Raw genomic sequence first — 21,677 nt, 5'->3', positions numbered from 1 at the left:
GGACTTGCACCCGGCCTCCACTTCCTCATCGCCCGGAGAGCGTGGCGCTTAGAACGAGCGTCCCCACGCACCAGTTGGCAGATGAAGGCCTCGGCACTTCCGCTGGCAAACTGTACAGCAAGAGTTCCACTTCCTCTTGGGCCGTGTCGCCCGTATAAGGGCACAGGTGACTGTATGAAGACTCGATGGATTTCACTGGTGCGGCACACGCATCGCGAAGCCAAAACAGCGCGGAGGAACACGGAACTGCAGAGAGCGAGAAGAGGCCAACATGAGAAAATAGGTAACAGCCATAGTTACATGTCCTGATGTACTGTACACAACCAGTGTAAAAAATGCACATGCTTAAGGCATTTTAGGCTGATGCCATGCTGTAAGACAGCATAGTGACTGCTGAAATTGTGGGTAAAACCCACCCTGTGGTTGCTCCCGCTTGGGCACCAGACCACAGGCAAGCAGGGATGACCAGCACTGGCAGTCTCTGCTTGCAGCTCCTTCCTGTTGACCTCAGCGAGCCATGGCACTCCTGCTGGAAATCCCCTGCCGCCGAGTCGGGTTGCTTCACGTGACCACGCGGTCCCTGGGGCCGACCGCTGCCCACGACCAGACGCTCTCCAGGCTCCTGCCTGTGTGAGATGCCCCACCCTTTATTCTTGACATTACAGTTTCGCTCCCCCTCCTCAGACTGCATGCCTTTCTGCTCAACCTGACAGCAGTGGCTGCACGGAACACGGCTGGAGCAACGGTCAGGTGCCACAGTCCCAGGACCGCAGGCGAGAGGAAGCTGTAACATCACACGGTGACCACAGACATGCCCTGAAAAAGTGAGACCATGTCGGCCGGCCGACCAACACAGGGATCGAACGCAGTAGACGGAACCCATTCCCATACATCTGGCTGGGCTGAGAAAGACAGCAAGGTAAAGAGGAAGGAGATTCCCTAAAGGAAAATAAAAGTAATTGTTTATTTAAAAGGGCTGCATTGGGGGTATATCGACACTTTTATAAAAATAGATTTTGTAAGCTAAAAAGAGGATGGCAGTGGGGTGCAAAAATATGGAACAGGGCCCTCTGCCAAAGTATGGGAGCGTTGTGAAACTTCACAGGACGGCAGACAGAACATTACCGCGTTATTTTGGGAGCGTGGTGTTCAGCGCACCATGCATGGCTTAGAGGTGTGATTTGTTTCGTTTTCACTCGCTTGCTTTTCAAGTGTACCCATTTGTCTTGAAGGACGTCCCTCACTGTGCGGGAGGCCAGTCCATTGTAGCGCTTGTGTTATCCTTCATGTTATTATTTGAAACTGAAATAACCTCACCCCCCCAACCCCAATTCCCTCACCCCCAGTAGTATGGGCTGCCAAGTTTCTGCTCCCTCCCAACCCCTTTGCTCATTTTTCATCCTTGTTTAAATATAGCACCCTGCCCCCCCTCCCCAAGTGGGCGCTTGTTCTTGCTGTTCCCACAGGCCTGGGAGAAGCCTGGAGGCTTGGGGTCCACCGCCCTGCCAGTCCTGCTCTCAAAGTGCGGTCGGCTTCCACCTTGGCTCCGGACCGATCTAATCAGCCCCCTGGAAATACGGGTAATGTAATCCGGGGGTTGCAGACAGATCAGGCGGATCACGTGTGAATCTCCTCCTATCGCGCGGCTCCTCCAGCTAGACATCTCCAGAAGGGAAGGTGGAGTGAGCTACCAGGAGGTGTATGTGCAAGCATGTTTTCACGTCTCTGACTTGTGACGTTTTGAGCTTGGGGGCCTGGACAGTGGCTGGTTTGGGGTGGCCGCACCAAGGCCGCTTCCTTCCTCTCCAAGACAGTTCCTTAATTACCCATCGCAGCGAAGGGGCCTTTGTGCTGCTGTAGCGAGAGCCGTTAGCAGGGCTTGTGCAACACCGCAGGTCAATTAAGCTGAAAATGGGCAACAAAAAGGAAAACAGACCTGTGTCGAACACGTAGCTGGCAGGGAAGCAACAAACGGCCATTTTTTTAGGCCACCGGGGCTTTTGACTCTGAAGCAGCAGGCCCCTGAACCTGAATGGCTTTGACACACAAAGGCTCAAGTGGGGCCATTGAGACGCCGCAGTGCCACCTGTCCGAGTGACCCGGCTCCTCCACATCTCCTCTGATGGGATCCTCAGCTGCCCTGCTGCACTGCTGTGTGAGCTGGGCCATCGGTGTTCTTCTCCTTCTTTATTGCCTCCTAAATAAGTAAGTAGGGCACTTATTCTGATCCGTCGGATCTTTTTTCATACTCTGACAAAACTTCCTCACAATACACTTAAATAAAGGTGCACACGAAGTGATGAGGAACGACAGTTTCAGTGACTATGATCTGGGACGGTAATGAAAGCCATTTCACATGAACGGCTTGAAACAGTTTTCTTGACGAACACCAATGGAATAACACCTTTGCCTCCTCCGCACCGGTCTGTAGATGGCGCTGGTGTGTAGAGGCTGCTGAAAGAGCAGCCCCACAGTAGAGTAAAACTGCAGTGTACATTGTAGCCAGTCTCACTCACACCACAGCACAGGTACCTGGCGTGGAGCGGCTGGGGGAGGCAGGAACAGAGTGCGCCCAAGGGACTGCTTTTCCACCAATGAAACGGGGGCAGCCTATGTGTCCACGGCAACGCTGGGTAAGTCCTTTAGCCTTTTGTCACTGTCCACTACCGCATTAATTTGCAACCTCGCTCCTTTCTTCACCAGGGCATGAATATACACTACAGAGGGTATGTGTAGCCACGTCATTTGCTAACTTTGCTGATATCTGATGAACAGGTATTAAACCTGTTGTGTTATGAATATATTTGGGCTTGTGTAAGAAGCACCGATAAGGAAATAAAGTGCCACACATTTCTTTCGCATCACATGTATAGGCAGGTCAGTCCTTCACATGAAACTCTCTGCAGGCAGAAATGTTCCGATTATTTTCAGCCAACAAACCAAAACTGAGCCGTAATATTTTCCATCCCGGTGCAGCTATTGTCTCTTTGCTTTTTAAGTGCCAATGAACCTTGGAAACACAAATGTGCTTTCAGCACCGTGCCTCCTGACTACGACTCCTACGTAAAACTCAATGGGGAGACGAATGCAAACAGCACAAACAAATGAATGACAATGATCTGAATGGGGGTTGGGTGTGGGTTAATTTATGTACTGAGCACAACAGAGGAGAGGACCACAAATTCTGATTGATCAGCTTAACATTATCCAATCATTGTCACGTGTGAAAAAGACATCATGCACTTCTGGGACAGGGAGTTTGGCCATATGTTTTTATTAAATCGCAGTTGTTATTCACTGAAGTGATCGATATTCACTGCTTGTAAGTGGTCAGGTCTTATAGCTCTGCTTTCAAACTGACGGACAGGGGATAAGGGGCCGTAAAAGTAGGGAATGCTGCTGAAACATTCACTTTATTTCTCTAAATAAACTATTCTGTATCATGTGTTCCGCTCTCATTGTCTCATACAATTTAAAATATACTGTATATTGAGACAAGTGTATATGTACTATTCGTGTCTTGCGAATATCTTCCTGAATGTTTACAATAATTGCCTTGTCACATAAGAATAGGCAAAACAATTCTTCTAGAATCCAATCTCCTATTCTAGAAATTAGGAAAAAGTAAAGATAAAGAGAGTAGACCTATGGTTGACAGGAGGTGTGTGCAGTTTTCTCTTTTTCAAATGATAAAAATCCGTTTCCAGGTCTTCAAAAGAAGAAAAGCGGCAAGCAGTTCCTGACCTGCTGACCAACACCTCCCCCGACGTGGTCGCCTCTCACTGCAGCCGGGTCCGAGCGGAGCTGGGAACAGCAGCGGCATCCAAAAGGCTGCCATCCCACAGATAATTCATCGCCGACACAAAGCTGACCTTTAGAGGCATACAAGTGGGAATTTCATTCTGTTTACAAAACACTGTCGCCCTTTACCACTGGAGGGGTGACGTCGAGCCAGCAGATGACCTGTTAACTCCTGTGTACGGACACAAGTGGAAAACTGAAGGGCTTCTTTACAAATTACATAAAAAAAACCCTTTGATGCAACAACACACTTCAACGGGGAAATCTTACACAGTCTTACAGTCTAACATCCATGCAATAAACGGGGAAACCAATTGAGCATGTAGTTTATGGACGACAGAGCACTGTAAGGAAAAACTGCTGTTTCAACAGGAAGGATTAAACTGACTTCCACTGGGAGATGCTTAAAAGAACAGACCTTACTCGTGGATCTTGTGTACATCCAAAAGTGACACGGAAATGTAATTCTGAATCTAGACAAACTGTGGAACGAACCTGTGGCAGGATTTAGACTCTGGTTAGACAGGCGTCACTGTCACACTTAAAAAGTCACTGTACAGAAGTGACTCGCAGTCTCACAAGCACTGCCGCCTCTGCCGCCTTTCTTCATATCCCCACTGTGGAGAGTCGCTCCACTGGAAAATGTCACCAATTTGCCTGTCAACTTCGCATTCTAATTGCCTTAATGATTCCTGTCCCCCTCCCCCAACACCCCTGTCTCACATCTACACACACCTCCACATACACACACACACACACACACACACACACACACACACACACACACAGAGAGAGAGAGCGGTCCCACCCCCTCCATTTTCCGCGTGTTTAGACTTTACAGTCCCAGGGAGCACCCTCGCAATAATAAATAAAAAATTTCATACTACAGTTACCACAAGTCTCCTACCCTGACCTGTATAGCTGTCGAGGAGAATGGTGAAAACCAACATTGTTCCAGATTATTCTAAACCCTGTGACAGGACTGTGTTTATTTGTCCACAGCAAAATGATTTAAAAGTCCTGAGATCATCCTGCTAGCCTCCACTACGTCTCCGTTCGCACCAATGTTTTCATCTCAGCTGCAGAACCATGCAGGATCCAACACCACACCTTCACCAAACACCAAGAGTGTAACCACAGCAGAGCACAAAATGGCTCCCAGGATTATCTTGCAAGGCCCATCGTCCCCACATAACCGGAGCCAGAAGATTGCAGCAAGAGGTGTACGCCCATCGTCCGCTCCTTCCCGCGCTTTCCGAAAGGCACGGCTTTGTTCCCACCGGGTCACGCCACCACGCAGAGTAAAACACAAAACATCTGGCTTCCTAATGAGCGATATCAATTTGGAGGGCTATCTGGGATCCCCTCCCTATGCTCCAAATTCCTTTGTAAGGCAGATGAGAGTAGGGCCCTCCCCCACAGCACTTGCGGGCCTTTGCAGGTCCTTTGTAGCCATCTTGAAAGTAGCCTCATCTTCTGTTCCCTCCACAAAAAACAACATCCTGGCACTGGGCTGTAGGGCGATCTGGGCTTTTCAATACCGCCAGTTACTCCATTTACATTTCAATCGTAGTCATGCAGGTCAACCCGTGCTGCTGATTGTTTCTCTTTCCATTTTCTTTTTGAATTTGCACATAAACATCTCACGCTTTTCTGGCGGCAGACGTTTGACGGTTGGACCTGAGCTCATTTGCACAGCGCCTTCACGGTGCCGCCCTTCCGGTTTACGGGAGCCGCTTCTGTAAACGGCACCGAACAACCCTACAAGGGCCGAGCACCGCGAGCTCTACACTGACCCTTTGTAAGCTGTTAAACATGTGCAGCTCAAGTGGAAATATCCGCCATTACAACCCAGGCTGAAGAGCGGGGAGGTCCGAGTACTGGCAGAACAGCAGCGCCTCCTTCAGGAGATCCATAGTACTCATCAGGGAATTCCAAACCATAGTACAAATCAAGAAGTAAGGCACCATGCTGTTCAATATTCAATTTGCTTATCATGCCTGGAAGATAACTTACTTGCAGCATGGTTACAGTTTTGTAACCATGTATTTTTGAATCGGTTAAGGCCAATTTCTTGCTGCTTCTTTAACAGCAAGTTGCATACTGTGTTTACACTTTAAATATGCATCTCAAAAGCCCAGCTTCTAATTACCCCTCCACATGTGTCAAGTTAAATCCTTTGCTGTGCTTTTGCACATACTATTGTACATATTTACAAACAAGCAAAACAATTAACCATCCTCCGATGGTTCCTGCTTTCTTATGCAGATACACATTCTTATGCAGATGACGTGGAAGAGGAAGCACAATGGTAGGGATCCCATTAGCAATGCAGTGCTGTGAGCTCTGTTTCTCAGCTGACGTGAGATGATACAGATATCTGACCTTCTCTGACTCCTTCACACATACAGAGGCGGCCCTGTGGATGAGCTCACAGCTCACATCTGCCCCCTGATGGGATCGTCCACAACGCTGAAAACACTGCCTTCTCCTGAAAGAGCAAAACTTGTCCACCTTCCAGTACAGTGCGTACTTCAAGCACGAGTACTAGAAGACAAGTGTTAACTTTGTAATGACAGGAAGGTTGAAAGGTTCTTAAACTCACAGGCTGAAAATCATCAACATTTAGTGCATGGGATTGTCTGCGGAAGCAACCAAGTTTAAGTGGTGGAAGCAGAGAGAGAGTCTACGGCTGGTAAGGATCAGCCCCCTCCCCCCTGCAGTTTAGCCTCCATCTGTGTGCACCCCCCACCCCTCATTCTACCCATACATTCACCATATGTCCATGTCACCCCTCCCCCTTTACTAGCACCTTTCCCCCTCCACAGGCCTACTGCTTGCCATACTATAACAAATAAAGAAAAATAACAACCAGCAAGTCTGACCCTGCAGGGGGTCTTTGGATTCACAATCACAGTACCAGCTGCTGCTCTAAAGCATTATGGGTAAACATGGCATGGGCAGATGAACGCACATTGGGTTAGGGTTCCCGGGCCTGAACTGTAAGGGCTTGACCATGCAGAGTGAAAACGGTACCACAGAGGTGGAGAAGGCCAACGTCCACTGGAAGAGCGGCCCACCAAAGCACGACCTTTAATCTTTAGCCCTCTTAGACTTGACCCAGTTCCATCTCATCTGAAACACTTTCCTGCACTCCCAGAAGGTCATCCTAGACCACCTCCATTCCACCAAACATCTGGTATTCATATGGATCACTGTGAGCCTGAAACACACGTACACGTTAAAATAGGGTAGACCTGTTGTAATAATTTCATGCCTTTACGTTCATTCATTTACATGTCAGTAGATGAACTCAAGGGTGGATTTTAGCCATGATCCAGATTCACTCACACATACTACAGTGCATCCAACCAAACAAAAGCTAAATTTACCATGTACTGTCTTCACAGCCCCATGTCAAGCTTATTTTTCCTCGGTCTTGTGTTTGTTCCCACTGGTAAACATCCAGGGTGCCTCCTGAGAGGTTACAATGGACCGTGGAGCAGAAAGTGTCAGATTGTCTAAAGAAATGTACAAAGTGACAGAAGCCAAACTCCTCAGCAGTCACATGACCCTGTGTTAGAGAACGTGACACTGTAAGCACTGGGGTGTTTAAAGGGCTGCTAATGAAGAGATAATCAAGTCAATTACAGAACGAAAACGACACGCTTCTCTGGCACGTGAGATGCGCCGCGAAGATCCATCAAGTCTGGATGTGACTGTAATTCCACCAATGCCATCTCACCTGGAGTGCTGCTGGTCTGACAGGAGGTTGAAATGGGAGGATGCACACCACTGGTCATGAACACTTCGCCTAAGCAACAGCGAGGCGGAAACAGCTCCCTTTGCGCAGTTGGAATGAGTGACCCGGGGGTGTAAAGCTCAGAAATGCACATTTCATAACCCTATAAACCCTTTCACTGCGGTTTAATTGACCAGCATTGGGGCCGGGGGGCCTACGGCCTGAAGTCCAGACTAGATGACGGCATTTTTTGTAGCGGGTAGCAGAGAGGTGACCTCAAAGCCGGCCAGAGGGAGGCACCCACTTCCTGTCTGAGTGGCCCAGTACACCACATCTGCAGATCCTTTCAACACATCACTGTCCCCATCTTTGCCCCCCTGGCACCCCCATCTCCTGGACACCTTAATCCGGCTGTCAGCTCACTCTAATTCACTGTGTCAAGGAGAAAGCCACGTCCTCTCCCACTGGGAAGCTTAGGACTACTTGCGGGTGCAAGCGGATTACAGTAACCCATTGTAATCTTTCCACTATGTACCGAGCCAAGAGATAGGAGTCCACTTCAGCCAGAACCATATAAAGGCAAGATTCACTTGGGACATTAAACCGAGACTAACATTTGGCCTTGTGCACATTGTTCTTGTTTGCCCTAACATGCCTCAAATATGGCAGTAAACAAATGTGTTACTTTTCAGCTGGATGGGAAAAGCTGCAACGCATCAAGCAAGCCTGAGCTCTCGCAGCCTGACGCCAAAATGAAAAAGTGAATCTGGGCTTGCTCTCACCGTTAAGTCCCATAAACAGACGCAAAAGCTGAACAATCCCCAAGAGATCAACCGCTAGTTAGCGAGATTTGGCTCCGTTTTAAGAGTTGGAATATAGCGCATTAAGATGGATTTCAGCACCATTGTGGATCAGCTTTATGAATCTTGCTTAGTAGAGCAGTGCAAGTACAGTACTGCAAAACACAATGTGCATCATTACGGGCCTCCGTTCCACAAACCGGCATTTAGATACAAACCACTGTTCTGTTCTATGGAACGAACGGCACAACAAAAACCATCAAACAAGACAAACAGAATTTCTTTCTTGGTATTTTTTGTGTCTTGGGTGGTCAAATTGTTTTTCTAAAGAGACGGGACTCCGCAGCCTGATACGTAGTCAACAAAGAGAGGACAGGGAGCACCAGAGAGTCAGGGGGATTAACACAGCTCAGTACTGTTTGCATTAATGAAATGGTCTATTGTGACCCTGTCGAAACATGCGGCCTTGCGCGGCTCTCTCGTGCTACCAAGAACCCATGCACTAGATCCCCACACTTCTACTTGTTGTTCTTCCCACCATGAACCACTTGACAGCAGCTCCAAGGCCATTATGCAGGCATTGACCTTGAAGCAAAGCCTGCAACTTGTCCTGTGTCACACTCCAGGCCTAGACTTCTACAACCAGACTTTTACTACAAATGCTAATACCAAAAGTCAGAAGACAGAAGTCTAAATAAGATGAGAAGTGAGACATTCATTTTAAAAAGTGTAAACAATAACAATTTTTTTACATTTTCTGCTCGTTGGACGTAGATGAGTATGAGTTATCTAAGGACTCTGGAATTATAATATCACTCTATTGATTTCCAAGGCTTCAAGCACATGAATAATCGCTGCCCTGTCAGGTTAACAATAAAGACAGGCTGCTTACATTTCTGCCCTTCTTAAAACCTTAATGATCTCAGATGTAAGACCTTCTAATCATCAAAAAGACTATCAATAATTAAACATATTGTAGGGTGAAACAAGTGGAGACTGTAACCCAAGCAGAAGAAATAAATTATAGTGATCCTAAAAACATGTTATTGAACACAGAGCTCCAGTTTTTTAATTAATTTACTTAGCGGATAGTAGAATCTTTTTTTCAAACGGTTGTCGAAAGTTCTGTTGCTATAGTATTTATTTACATATTAAATTTCTGTGTGATGTGAAGGTAGAAAGATATGTTGACACTGCCCAGTGGATGGGTCTTATTGATGGCTCCGCCTACAGCAGCAACTCTTTTTCACTGATTACGGGGCCACAGAATGCTCAGCGAACAGGTTGCGGAGTGGGACAAGGTGGTGGCATCTGCGCCTGAGGACAGTCCATCCAAGAGACACGTGAACACGCCCACAAGAGACGAGCCGTCACCGAGCATGCTTAGTTCTCATTCTTGAGACGCCCGGTGACCCCGTCCACCAGAGCTGATTACACATCAGTGCCTGTGGCTATTTTAAGTGAGGATTCCCTGCGCTGGTCTTGCTGCCCATCTGAAAACACATCCACTGGCCAATGAGCAAGATGCTTATTGAACCTGGAAATTTAGCCGTGATGCTGTGCTGCACAGTGAGGGGGCACCAAGATGGATTTGTGCTGATTAACCCATGTTGTCTGTGTACACAGGTGGGAGAGCATTGAAACTCCCCCTGTGTGCGCGCTGCACCCGAGTGCTCATTAAACCTGTCCGCCTGCGGCTTCTCTTCCTCAGGGAGGTGTGGGGCAAAGCTTAACTTATGGAATAAAGGCCGGGATGACAGATTTCACTGGCGCCCCAACGGCCAATTGATTACTCTTTGACCTTTTAATTAGCATTATCAATTCATCATTCAAGCACATAACTGGCCATCGGCAATTAATGGAGACAGTTTTTTAATCATTAGAAGCACTGGAGTGTGACGTTAAATGTTCTGACCATGACAGTCTAGCCCATGAGTTCATGCTGGGGCACAACGGGAAAAAGACGGGGGACTAATTCCCTGCGCTCTGTGCAGACCAGACTAGGACACACTCAGTAACAGATTATGATATTCTTGTCGGTCCACCTGCATGTCACACCTGTTTTGCACGTGTGTAACTCACCCCTGTGTCAGAACACGCTACCATGTGTTTTTACAGATGTGACCTTTCTTTAAACAACAGCGAAATGGCTGCTACTCTAACATAGTTAAAAGAGACACAGCGAGACCCCCCGGGGATTAAACCTGGAACCTTCTGGTCAGTTCTTTAACCACTTAAATTAAAAATTCATAAAACTGATTCTTTAAAGCAGAGGATTAATGAATACACAATCATGAAGAAGACATGACTGGGGTGCTGATTTAAATATTACAAATACAGCTGTATTGTTTATTTCATGTCTTCTGAGTTAGTTACACTAAACCAGGGACTGAGAATTTTAAATAAGGCAACGAGCAAAAGTTTCCCCACTGCTAATCCATTCAGAGAGAGTTGGGTGACAGGTGTCCATGAGTGTCCAGCAAACATCTTCAGCGACAGCAGGACTTAAAGGGGATGGCAGAAAGGAATGTAAAAGGGAGAGACAAACATATCTAATACCCTCAAACCAGGCCAGCTTCACCGGAGTAAAGTCATCCAGAGTAAAATCATGTCTGAGACCGACAGGGTCGACCTACACTTAGCTCATGCTGTTTTTCAAGTGTAAACAGGACCTGTCAGAGGAAGATGAGGCATCACTGCTAATCATCTTAGGCTGCTCCACAGCGCAGGCTCCCGCTCTGGGAGTCACTGCTGGAATCACAGCTGGTTCGCATCGGTGTTGCGGAGGCAGTGGGAGTCCTGGAGATACCTGAGGCCCTTTGGCTGCTGCAGATTACAGGAGCCCGAATAGGAAGCCCTGAGCCTGCCCACTTCCTGCTTCACTCGCCTGACCTCCCACGCTGAGGAAACCAGGGTCACGAGAGTCACAAACTGCACGAACCTCCAAAAACAGCAGAAGCCAGGAAACAGCGAGCTGCAAGAACGGTGTCAACAGGTGCCATGTGCCTTATTAAGAAAAGAGAATTAGAGGTCACATTTAAGAAATAAACAACAAAGGCCTGCCCCCACGTTGCCACTGTGCTAAAAACAGGAATCGTCCAATGTGCAGTTACAGACGGTTTACCCTGTGGTTTCCTGGACCTCACCTAACCGCACCACACACACACACACACACATAGTGAGAGTATTACTTAATAGACAACACCATTTCCAAACCTCTGTCATCCCCTAGTGGCAAAAAGAGTATCACACCCTACCTTTTGTCCTGTTCCCCAAGAGAAACCCCCCCCTCAGGATCCACTGGAGTTTGAGGATAGGAAAGGAGAGGAGAATCACGCTACTGGCAAACCTCTGCACGATACGGCACCACAACAGATGAGTCAGAGAAATAGTTTGTATGGATTGTTCAGCAGAAACATGGCAATATCATTAAAATAAATGTTACTGAACATATCTGTAAATAAGGAATCGGATTTCATTGTATGTGTTTTACACTGCTTCGTGACCATGTACTGTACTCCTATAAAAACAGGTATAAGGAACTTGCAGTTCTGCGAGAAAGCTGGAGAATATTTGATATGATCTGGATTTCTACATAAATGGCTAATAAAATGAAATCTTATCCTCATCTCAATCATAATAGTAAATATCTGTACTTCAGATGAATTGGTGATTTTAAATTGCCTTTAGTTTCTTTATGTGTGACCCTGCATTGGACAAATGCTTATAGTTCATGGATTAAGGGATATAAGAATATTTAACGGTTTAAAATGAGATTGCGATTAATTTTGGTACAAACCTCAAATGTCATCTTCTGTTTAGGAGAGGTGTTGCTTTACTATGTAACTTTTTTAGTTATGTGAAATTGGCACGTGTAGTTCACTTTTTTACTCATCCAGTTTTTTCAATTGGATAAAAATCCCCTAATTTATGTAGCTGGATATTGCACAAGAGCAAATTAGGCTCAGCGACTTTCTCAAAAGTGCAACAGCAGGGCAACCCCTGGGGATCAAACCAGTAACCTCTTGGATCCATGTCCTCAAACACCAAGTAACTCATTGCTTTTCTGTGGCCAGGTCTCACCTGAAAGCATCCCTGTTTATGCCTTGAGGTAAGCAGCAGGAAATGTGGTCACAAAAGTCACAAACAGAGACAAGTTTCTCTAAAGACCAAATGCATCCAGAAGCCGGACACTAAGACTTTAAGGGAAAATTGCCATAAACAGAAAAAAGCAGGCCTGACAACAACACGACCTTGACTAAAGGATCTGTCAGTTACTCCTGACATTGTCTCCATGAGGAAGTTCCCTGTTACACTTCAGCCACTTTCAGACAAACACTGTTATATGCAACATTACAGGTTTTTCCTGTCAGGGCTGCCATTAAAAATCACACCCAAAAGTCCAACAAAAGGTTGAACACAACCAATTTATTATTTAACAACTATTTCTTCTTTAGAGATTAAAATACTGAATCTTTTCTTCTTCTTATGTATTTTGATGCTTGACAGCTTAATTGATGCCTTCAGGCATAAGGGTTGGTCAGCTGTTTTCATTTGAAATCAGTGTCAGCATGTTGAACAGTATGAGAAAAATGTTCATAAAGAACAGGAAAGATACAGAAACTTTCATTATGACTAAGTGATTTACATCTTATTTTACGTCTATAACTGATGTAGATTTAAACTTCAACAAATTATTCACATTTATTAAGATAAATTTTCACATTTTTATAACATGAGCAAAATATTTTATTAATAATTCATGTGCTTCGAATTACATTACATGGCCTTGTAGTAGATACAAGCTGCAATCACCTCATTATTGCCTATGAAATGATTAAAAATATAAAAAGATATATTACTGACTTGAAAGCATGTTCTCAGAAAAACAGAAAAACTACAGGTACACAGATCAATCTAAGGCTAAAGAATCATTATAATTCCCAGTCTGTTATTTACACAGTGCTTTTTTTTTCCCACTGTAGGAGAAAACAAACCCTAAACATAAGCAGCTGATGTCAGAGTGCTGTTTTTAGTACGTGGGTGAGATAAATATAGAACGGGAGGGAACAGAACTGCTTTCTCTTTCTACTCCATACAACACAGTTATGCACAATTCTTCTGAAATCATCTCAGCGACCAGCACACCCAAACTGTGTTTTACCTGTTATAATGATGGGTATACTTACATTTCCAGGTCTTTTGTGTGTCAGTATCAGTTTATAGTCTATTCCCCTGGCAGACAGCCTGCTGCAGTGCCACCGGATGGATAAAAATATGCTGAAATCATTTAAAAATTGTACTTCTTACTATCTGTACAGTAACAGATGCGTTGACAACTGCAATGTGAACTCATACAGCATCAAACTAATGGACTAAATGGACCTTAACATATGGTGGCCACAATGTTCTCAGCTTTGATTGGTTTGCATAGTAACTTATTATGATTAATTAATTGCATACCTTATATTTTTACCTCAAGTGGCTCACTGTATTTCCCTCAATTTGTACATCTGGGTATTTTACTAGATCAGTTCATGGTAGTACCTTCATCAAGAGCACTTCAGCGTTAGCACATCAGGTCCACGGTCTTGCCTTTAATGAAACCATCTGCATGATGGGTTGTGAAGACCTGCAAATACAGCGTGAAATGTTACAATAAAAAAGGGGGCATTTTAGCACATTCATTTATGATGTTGAGTTTTACTGTCACTGCTTTGATATGCTATGTGACTGTAATTCATTGGAATTCAAGGTGTCTTTCACGCCAGCCAAACTTTACGACTGGGGTAAAAAAGGACACACAAGTAATGAAGAATTTCAGTGATAAAATATTTTAAAGAGACTTAGTGTCATCTAGTGTTCAACGCTCGGAATTACAGAGACCTCAGGAATGTCCTACTGACCTAAAGAAGGTCACGCTGCATAACTGCATATTTTGAATTGATAAGCCTCTCACTTTAATAAAGGAAAATCAATGAAACAATAAATTAATTAATAAATTAATATCATTAAAATATAATTAAAAGCTACTTACTGTAAATCACACTTTTAGATACTATATTTTTAGTTTTTAAGAAGTAGGGCAATCCAGGCCTATCCAGACAGTGTTTGGAAGGGCATTTTCTGCACAATCTGGCCCTTTCACTTCCCAGACATAAAAATTAGGCAATATTAAACATTTGTTCAAATGAAATATTATGCCTTTTGCAGACCACATTTCTATTCATATAAATCAGAGGGAGTGTCTCACACGTTCAAATTTATTTAAATAAATATTAAATGCTTTAAATCTAGATTCCATTGTATTTCCAAATCTTTGTTAATCTTGTAACATGTTTTACCATGTAAAATAACAGCGTTTCGCTGTATCTGACAAAATCCCCCTAAGGCATGACATCAGATGTGCAAAGAGTTGTTCTTCCCAAGGTCAACTGACGTTTGATGTCGCAGCCGCGGACATGGCACTGCAGCCTCGAGGTTGTTGGTTCGAGTCCCAACCCCGCAGCTGCTCTTGTACCTTTGATACAGGTTCTTACCGCGAACCTTTCCAGTGTCACACAGAGCAGTGAAAATGAGTCCACGAAGTGCCACCTAGTGATCGCAGGGACACTTACACACATCTGCCATATTTGTTTCTGTTACACTCTGCAATACACACACAAATATATAATCATCGTTTGATATCTCTGGGGTTGTCTGCAAATTTTAGTGCTAATTACACAACCAGTCACTGTCATCTGAGATGATGAACGATATCAAAAGCATTCCAATGCAGGCGCCATAACGTGTTAATGACGGTAAAGAGGATCTTAGACGCAGACTAATTTAGGAAAACGTTTTAATCTCAACGCTAATCAATAATCGGCTTTACTGTTATCCATCACATTTCGCCGTAGCGCTGTTCGCAAAAATGTTACCAGTGAGCCTTCAGATGACGTGGCTGAGTCTGAGGTGCTCAGCGAAATAATGTGAAGGACACGATCGCTGTGACACACATTGTTTCGGCTGCTGTACAACGAGGCGCGGAAATGGGACGACAGGTGTGTGTTTGTTACGACTAAATCGCGTTGATGTGTTGTGACGAGACGGGTCATTTAGCCGGTGAGTGAGTGACAGGTGTCAGGCTCCGCCCACCACCCGCACACCTGTCATACCGGTTACAGCCCTCGAACCCGGGATCGGGGTTTTTAGGAAAAATTAATAAATTTCACATATATATATAGTTTATTATGATACCTCTTACTACAAATTATAACAAGTAACAGTCTTATATATTAATTTATACAGCATATTAAATTTGGCTTGTTCAAATACTGTATATTAAAGTACTCAAACCGTGTGTATTAAAGATTAATTTCACATCTTAAACAGTTACCACAAGTTTGTCACGTTCTAAGGTACCGAAATGCAGGTTTCGTTTCAACGTCGCTTTAGCTTCGCGTTTCCAACGTGTTCCGAAGTAATGAAACGTTCATTTTGCGAGAAATGAAGCCTTTTCCGTGCTCGCACTCTGTGGTCTACGTGTTTTGGCGCGGTTATTTACGGTTAAGAGTGAGTTAATGTGACAAAAACACATAAATGTCGCCCAAGGGTATGAAAGTGACCGTAGACGACAGGGGCTCCGTGCTTCTCAAGCGCCACAGCCTCGGTCGCGAGAACACGACGCAACAAAGACGCCGCGAGGCGGACAGGCGCACGCGAGTCGGTTGCGCTGCTGGTTTCAACCGAGTCTCGTGAGCTGGAACGTTGCGCGCGAGCGACCCGGTGCAGTCGAACGTTCTGGATGCGTTTTTTTTAGCCTCAGAGCTCAGTCGTGCTGCGCAGACGAGTCTCCTTCCTGTCACACCGGCTGCGTCCCAAGGGCAGCAGTACGTGGATAAATGTTTAATTAGGGTCGTTTCAGATAACCGACCTCTTTCTGATAGTTTCACATTTTATGGAAATTTACATAAAACGAATGCAATATATTCATAATGATGGTCACAGTGATAGAGAGGAATGCCTAACAATATGAAAAACATGATGACGCATCTGCCCATCTAATCATGCTTTTGTATTCTTCCGTACGACAATGATTTATAGTTAAAATAAATCTCCTTTTAGTCATCAGACCTTTACTTGATCCGTGTTAGAGTTTATTCAACAGTAAATCGCTCGTGCTGTTTTTCAACAAAAACATGTTTAAATTGCTCGGGGTTTGAAATACACAAAAGAATATTCGTCTGAATGCATTTGCCGGGTGCATTAATTTACAAATAAGCGTAACCATGGGTATAATCATTTTTAATATTCTTCTTGTTTAACTGTATGCAAAAAAGAGCGACAAAACTCGGCTGTTTTGTAATACGTACGAAATCAACCATAAATGCCCCTTCACATTATATTTAATATATAAAATGGTCTTCATGGCGTCTCGAAATATAACGTATTTATGACTTTATTAAGAAGCAGGTACTCAGGCACTCCACACAAAATGGAGTCTCGGTCATTGCGCGCGAGGAAGCTAACAAAGAGCTCCTGTTCCTCCATGACGGGACTCGCATTTCGCAGCGCTGCGAAATGGCGGACCGAGGAGGGGACGGCGGGAAACGCGACACCGCCGCGCGCCTCCGGCCCCAGGCGCATTGGAAGATACGGACATGGAGTTTGAGTCGGATCGGATCGGGACTCCGCCCAGCACACTGGCGCTTTGGCCTGTGAGCCTGAGTCCCCGAGAAGCTCTCTTTAGAATCCATTTTTCCTTAGTTAGTACAATGGTTTAAAAGTAACATGACCTGAAATATTGAATTTTCCTTAAGTATGATGAGAAGAGACATTTTCATGTGTTGTAAAGTTTAAAAGTAAGAATTCATAATGAATGTTCAGAAGAGAGATTGCATTGACCTTAATATTCTAAAATATTAGAATATTGAAGAAAACTGGAGGGGGTATGGTGGCGCAGTGGGTTGGACCGGGTCCTCCTCTCTGGTCGGTCGGGGGTTCGAGTCCTGCTTGGGGTGCCTTGCAGCGGACTGGCGTCCCATCCTGGGTGTGTCCCCTCCCCCTCTGGCCTTACGCCCTGTGTTGCCGGGTTCGGCTCCAGTTCCACGCGACCCTGTATAGGACAAGCAGTTAAGAAAATGTGTGTGTGAAGAAAACTGTAAAACATTAGAAATAAGAAATATTACAAAATGAAATTCTGATTCTTCTCAATTATGTCAGTAGGATGCTCAGAAATGGAATGCAAGATGCAGTGTTTCTCATGTCTGTACTGGTCCGGCTCCTGTTCTTGAGGATCATTCCAGAAACTGGGCCTTTTCAGAAGCTCTTCCACTCTTGATTTGCATGGCAAAAAAAATGTGCTTTGCAAAGCATCTTATAATATATTTCAATAAAAAAGAAGCTTGTTGGAATGGTTTGATGTACTTTGTCAAGTTATTACTTAAATGTGTGCCCCAGAGGGCCAAAGAACCCATGCGGCCCATTTTTATCAAATTTATAAATAATTTCAACCTTGACTGTAATGAAAGTCATATTTTGTGAACATTTTTGGTGTACTATTCCTGTTTCTCTTCTGAACTCCTAGTTAAAGGGATAGCTGGTAGAGTAGTGGTTAGCGCAACTACCTTTGGACCCCCAAATTGCAGGTTTGAGCCTCACCTCTAGCTGTAGTACTCTTGAGCAAGGTACTTACCCTGAATTGCTCCAGTAAAATTACCTAGCTAGGTAAATAATTGTAAGTTGCTTTGGAGAAATGCATCAGCTAAATGTAAAGGTGTTACAGTGAGTTCCTTGCTAATAATGTGAAGTATAAGATGATTATATACCTTGGTAATCTTTACTGCATCAGTTTAACTCAAGTGCCTTGATGAAGGGTACTACAGCAGGATATGGGATTCAAACACGAGTCCTTAGAGTGGAAGGCCGCAACTGACCATTCGTAATAATGCCTATACATATCTATATGACGCATGTCTTGCCATATATTGTTGTAAGTAATATAGAAATAGATCTGATAACTGACAGAAAGCATAATCCTAGATTTTTCTGAGGGAACCATGGTAATGAGTGGGGGACCTCCTTATATGTCGCAAAAATCATATATGTCACTTTGGAGAAAAGTGTGCTAAATGAATAAATGAAAATGTAAAAATCAGCATGGAATTATGTCCAACACCAGACACTTCCCAAAGACCTTAGGAATGTTGAGCCCAAGGAGAAGGGCTGGGCTTCGGCTTGACGCTTCCAGAACATCCATGCTAAAGGTGTACTTGCCAACACTGCATCGCTCATGCCTTCCATTAACTTAACTGGGGGACGTAGGTTAGTGAATTTACTTGGGCTGAGCTTATATCACTTCTGTTTATTCATGATCTTTGTGATATTAGACAGGCAATGACATCACTGCTGATTTAACCCCGACAGTAGAAGATTTCTAGGAAAAAATATGTTCATTTCAAAAATGTATTTGATGTATTCCAAAGCCAATGCCAAAAAACTCATTACGCAGCACTAATTTATACATTATATCAGCAACACATTTATATTAATACACATTATGCACAATTAATTGCCTTGTTGTTATGAAAAACAAATGTGGCACCAAAGTGGCCCCCATGGATGCAGCTATTTGTCATAAACAGTGATACTATTTATGGACTGACTAGTCCCTCAAGCTTGGCAGAAATTAATCTCATATTCTGCTGCATTTTGATGTATTATAAAGCCAGACCACAGTTCTCTCCGTTGTACTGGTGTGCCACTGGAGCGTTTTGATTTTTAATAGGATAAAATAAAGATAAATTAAATGTGTACATTTTTAATAGTTTAGGTCTTGCCAATCGCTGCTTTCCGGGCTAGAGAAATACAAAGCGATGTAGGAAACCTGCTTTATTTTGGTCACACTTGTCACTCAGCTGCTTTACCAAAATAGTTTGCTGCGTACAGTACTTATTTACAGTTACTAATGCAGAGTTTACGGTTGAGGTCATGGGAAAGGTTGGCGCTAGGGATTTTTTTGGTTTTTTCTTTTTCCGATAAAGAAAGAGGAACGCAAACTGCTATCGACCCAAACTCCTCGCGGGAGAATCGCTCGGCATGTGGAGGCGAAGCTCTTGTATTTTTATAACCGACGCGGGTGTCGCCCAGCAGAAGCGCGCCTCATTTCCTGGGAAGAGAACATCATAAAGCTGTGGTGGGGGGGGGCAGGGCCTGCGGTGTCACTCACAGAGTGGGCGGACCTTTCTCGTACCTTTACTGCAGGAGGAAAAAACAACGGGCGGAGAGCGGGAAAATAACAATAGCGAGGCCTGGTGCGGAAGAACGGAGATCAGAGAGCATATCTAGAGCGAGCAGTCAGGAAGTGCTGCTGTTTATGGAGCGAAGCCATAAAAGGAATTGTTCTGAGACCTTGTTAAAAGCGCTAGGTCTCCAATAAAGTCCTTCGTGTCAGCCCAGGTTCTTCTACGGCCAGCGAAACGACGCAGAAAGCTGAAAGCTATGCTAACACCCTCTGGCGAGTGTCGTGTGAACTTTTCGCAGAGCGTGTATGAAAATGTTGCGTGGAAGTGACTCCGCAGCGGAGAGGCCTTCGCTGTGGCGGAAACGTGACCGGAGTTTCGTTTCCCTCCAAATCGGAATTCAACTTCGCAAATAAATTGACCAAACTAAGTAGAACGATTGCATTCAATTTTAAAATAAGTTTTGTATATAGCTTTTTTTGGAGGCGTGATGCCACAGCAGGCAGCATTGGGTCCTCACAGGTCCTTGGCTGCGGGTTCGTATATGGGTTCAGATCCATCCCAGTCTGCGTAGGCTTGGCTTGTTCTTCCCATGTTCAAGTGGGTTTCTTTCAGGTGCTCTGGTTTCTTCCCACAGTCCAAAGATGTGTATTTTTGGTGAATTGGTGACTCTCAATAGGCTTCGAACCACAGCAATCCTATACTGATCAAGAGGTGATTGATAATGCATGGATAAATGGGTTTTATTTTTCAGATTCTGGCTGTTAAGCACAAGTAAATGTGTTTACTTACCTTTCACCGCCACACGAAACCCAGGAAGTCGTGATCCCGTTGCTCAGATCGCTTTTCTCCGACTCTCATTTCAGGTGAAAATCTCAAAATCACAGTTGCACAAAAATGTGGCTGCTCACCTGACGTCCCACATGGGATTTTTTTAAAACTGCAATTCCTACTGAGAAGTGCAAGAGCGTGTAACACATATCATATATTGCGCAATTAAATGTATAAAACCACCCACAGCCACTTTGTGAATATTTTCTTTTCTTAACACAGTCTCTCTAATCACTTATCTAGAAAATTGCAGCGTGTGAATTATTTATCTATATACAACATACTCATTTCGTAGCATGTTGTTAAATTTTCCGTGTGCACAACATCTCGGCAAAAGCCCCGAGATTTTTGTGCTGTGAATAATAAATGAATAATAACTCGAAGGGCTGTTATTGATCTTTTTTTACATTACTGATGGTTTTAAGGAGCCTTTTTGCTTCTATTAAGATTTAACAAGAGATGTGTGCAAATTTTACTTTGGTATTCATGGTCGTTGCATTGAAATCTGTTTCAAGAGGTTTGCTCACGTCTCGGCCTGCGTTCCGACAAACTCTCTCTAACGTCGAGGATGAAAAACACTCATTTTGCACATATGTACATTGTAGATGGCAACAAGCCCTCCAGTTCATCCTAAGAAGCTCTCCTATCTGATCGCATTCTCTTCAATCGTTATGTTTTTTGCACTCGTGTTTGAAATTTTATCTGATGTAGAGTGACGTCGGAAGTTTGGAAGACCAGGGCTTCTAAAGTGTCTCTTTGAAGGAGACCTCCGAAGGAACATGGGACGTTACAGATCCGGTCATGTTTTTCACTTTTCTAAGCGCTCCGTGTTAGAGGAAAATGTGGAACTTTGGAAGGGAGAAACCAGCTGCTGTTTGAGGACTGTCCATGAGGAATGTTGAGATCATGGTACATTTTGGAGCTGAGAAGAACTACCTTCCGCTGACCTCATCTGGCCTCAGTTGAGGGCCTTTCGAACCAAACCTTGTCCACAAATCCCCTTGCATTTCATGCAATGACAGCCCACGTGACCCAGTCAGGAAAGGTCTTTAAACTGTCAGAAACGCACCTTTGAATGACCGCATTTCCACTTGTATAAATGAGCCATTTGTTTGTGAAGCACCTCCCAGCAAAGAGGAAGTCTGTGTGTAACAGGTACTTATACGGTGAAGTCCCGATTCTCCAACCTTTGTTATTTGACATTCCGGAACATCTGACACGGCCTACGTACCACGGGACTTCATCTGCTTATAAATAAATATAAAACACGAAAACAAACAC

The 21,677-nt window shown here is 44.4% G+C and overlaps 1 long non-coding RNA gene across 7 annotated transcripts; it reads left to right on the top strand.

The window, feature by feature from the left end:
• The first annotated feature begins 215 nt into the window (after window positions 1-215).
• LOC108921355 (uncharacterized) lies at window positions 216-11,759 on the top strand. Of its 7 annotated transcripts, XR_003797331.1 has the most exons (4): window positions 523-2,633; window positions 3,708-5,759; window positions 6,070-6,112; window positions 6,213-11,759. It is a non-coding gene; the product is annotated as an uncharacterized LOC108921355 (long non-coding RNA). The 7 variants fall into 7 exon arrangements; XR_001965047.2 differs by adding an exon at window positions 216-283 and having other exon boundaries at window positions 714-2,633; window positions 3,708-11,759; XR_001965050.2 differs by having other exon boundaries at window positions 447-919; window positions 1,467-2,633; window positions 3,708-11,759.
• The last annotated feature ends 9,918 nt before the right edge of the window (window positions 11,760-21,677 follow it).

Source organism: Scleropages formosus, chromosome 25 (assembly GCF_900964775.1).
Source record: "Scleropages formosus chromosome 25, fSclFor1.1, whole genome shotgun sequence".
Lineage (NCBI taxonomy): Eukaryota > Metazoa > Chordata > Actinopteri > Osteoglossiformes > Osteoglossidae > Scleropages > Scleropages formosus.
Note: the sequence above shows the minus strand (reverse complement) of the source record. Positions and strands in the feature narration are given on the sequence as shown.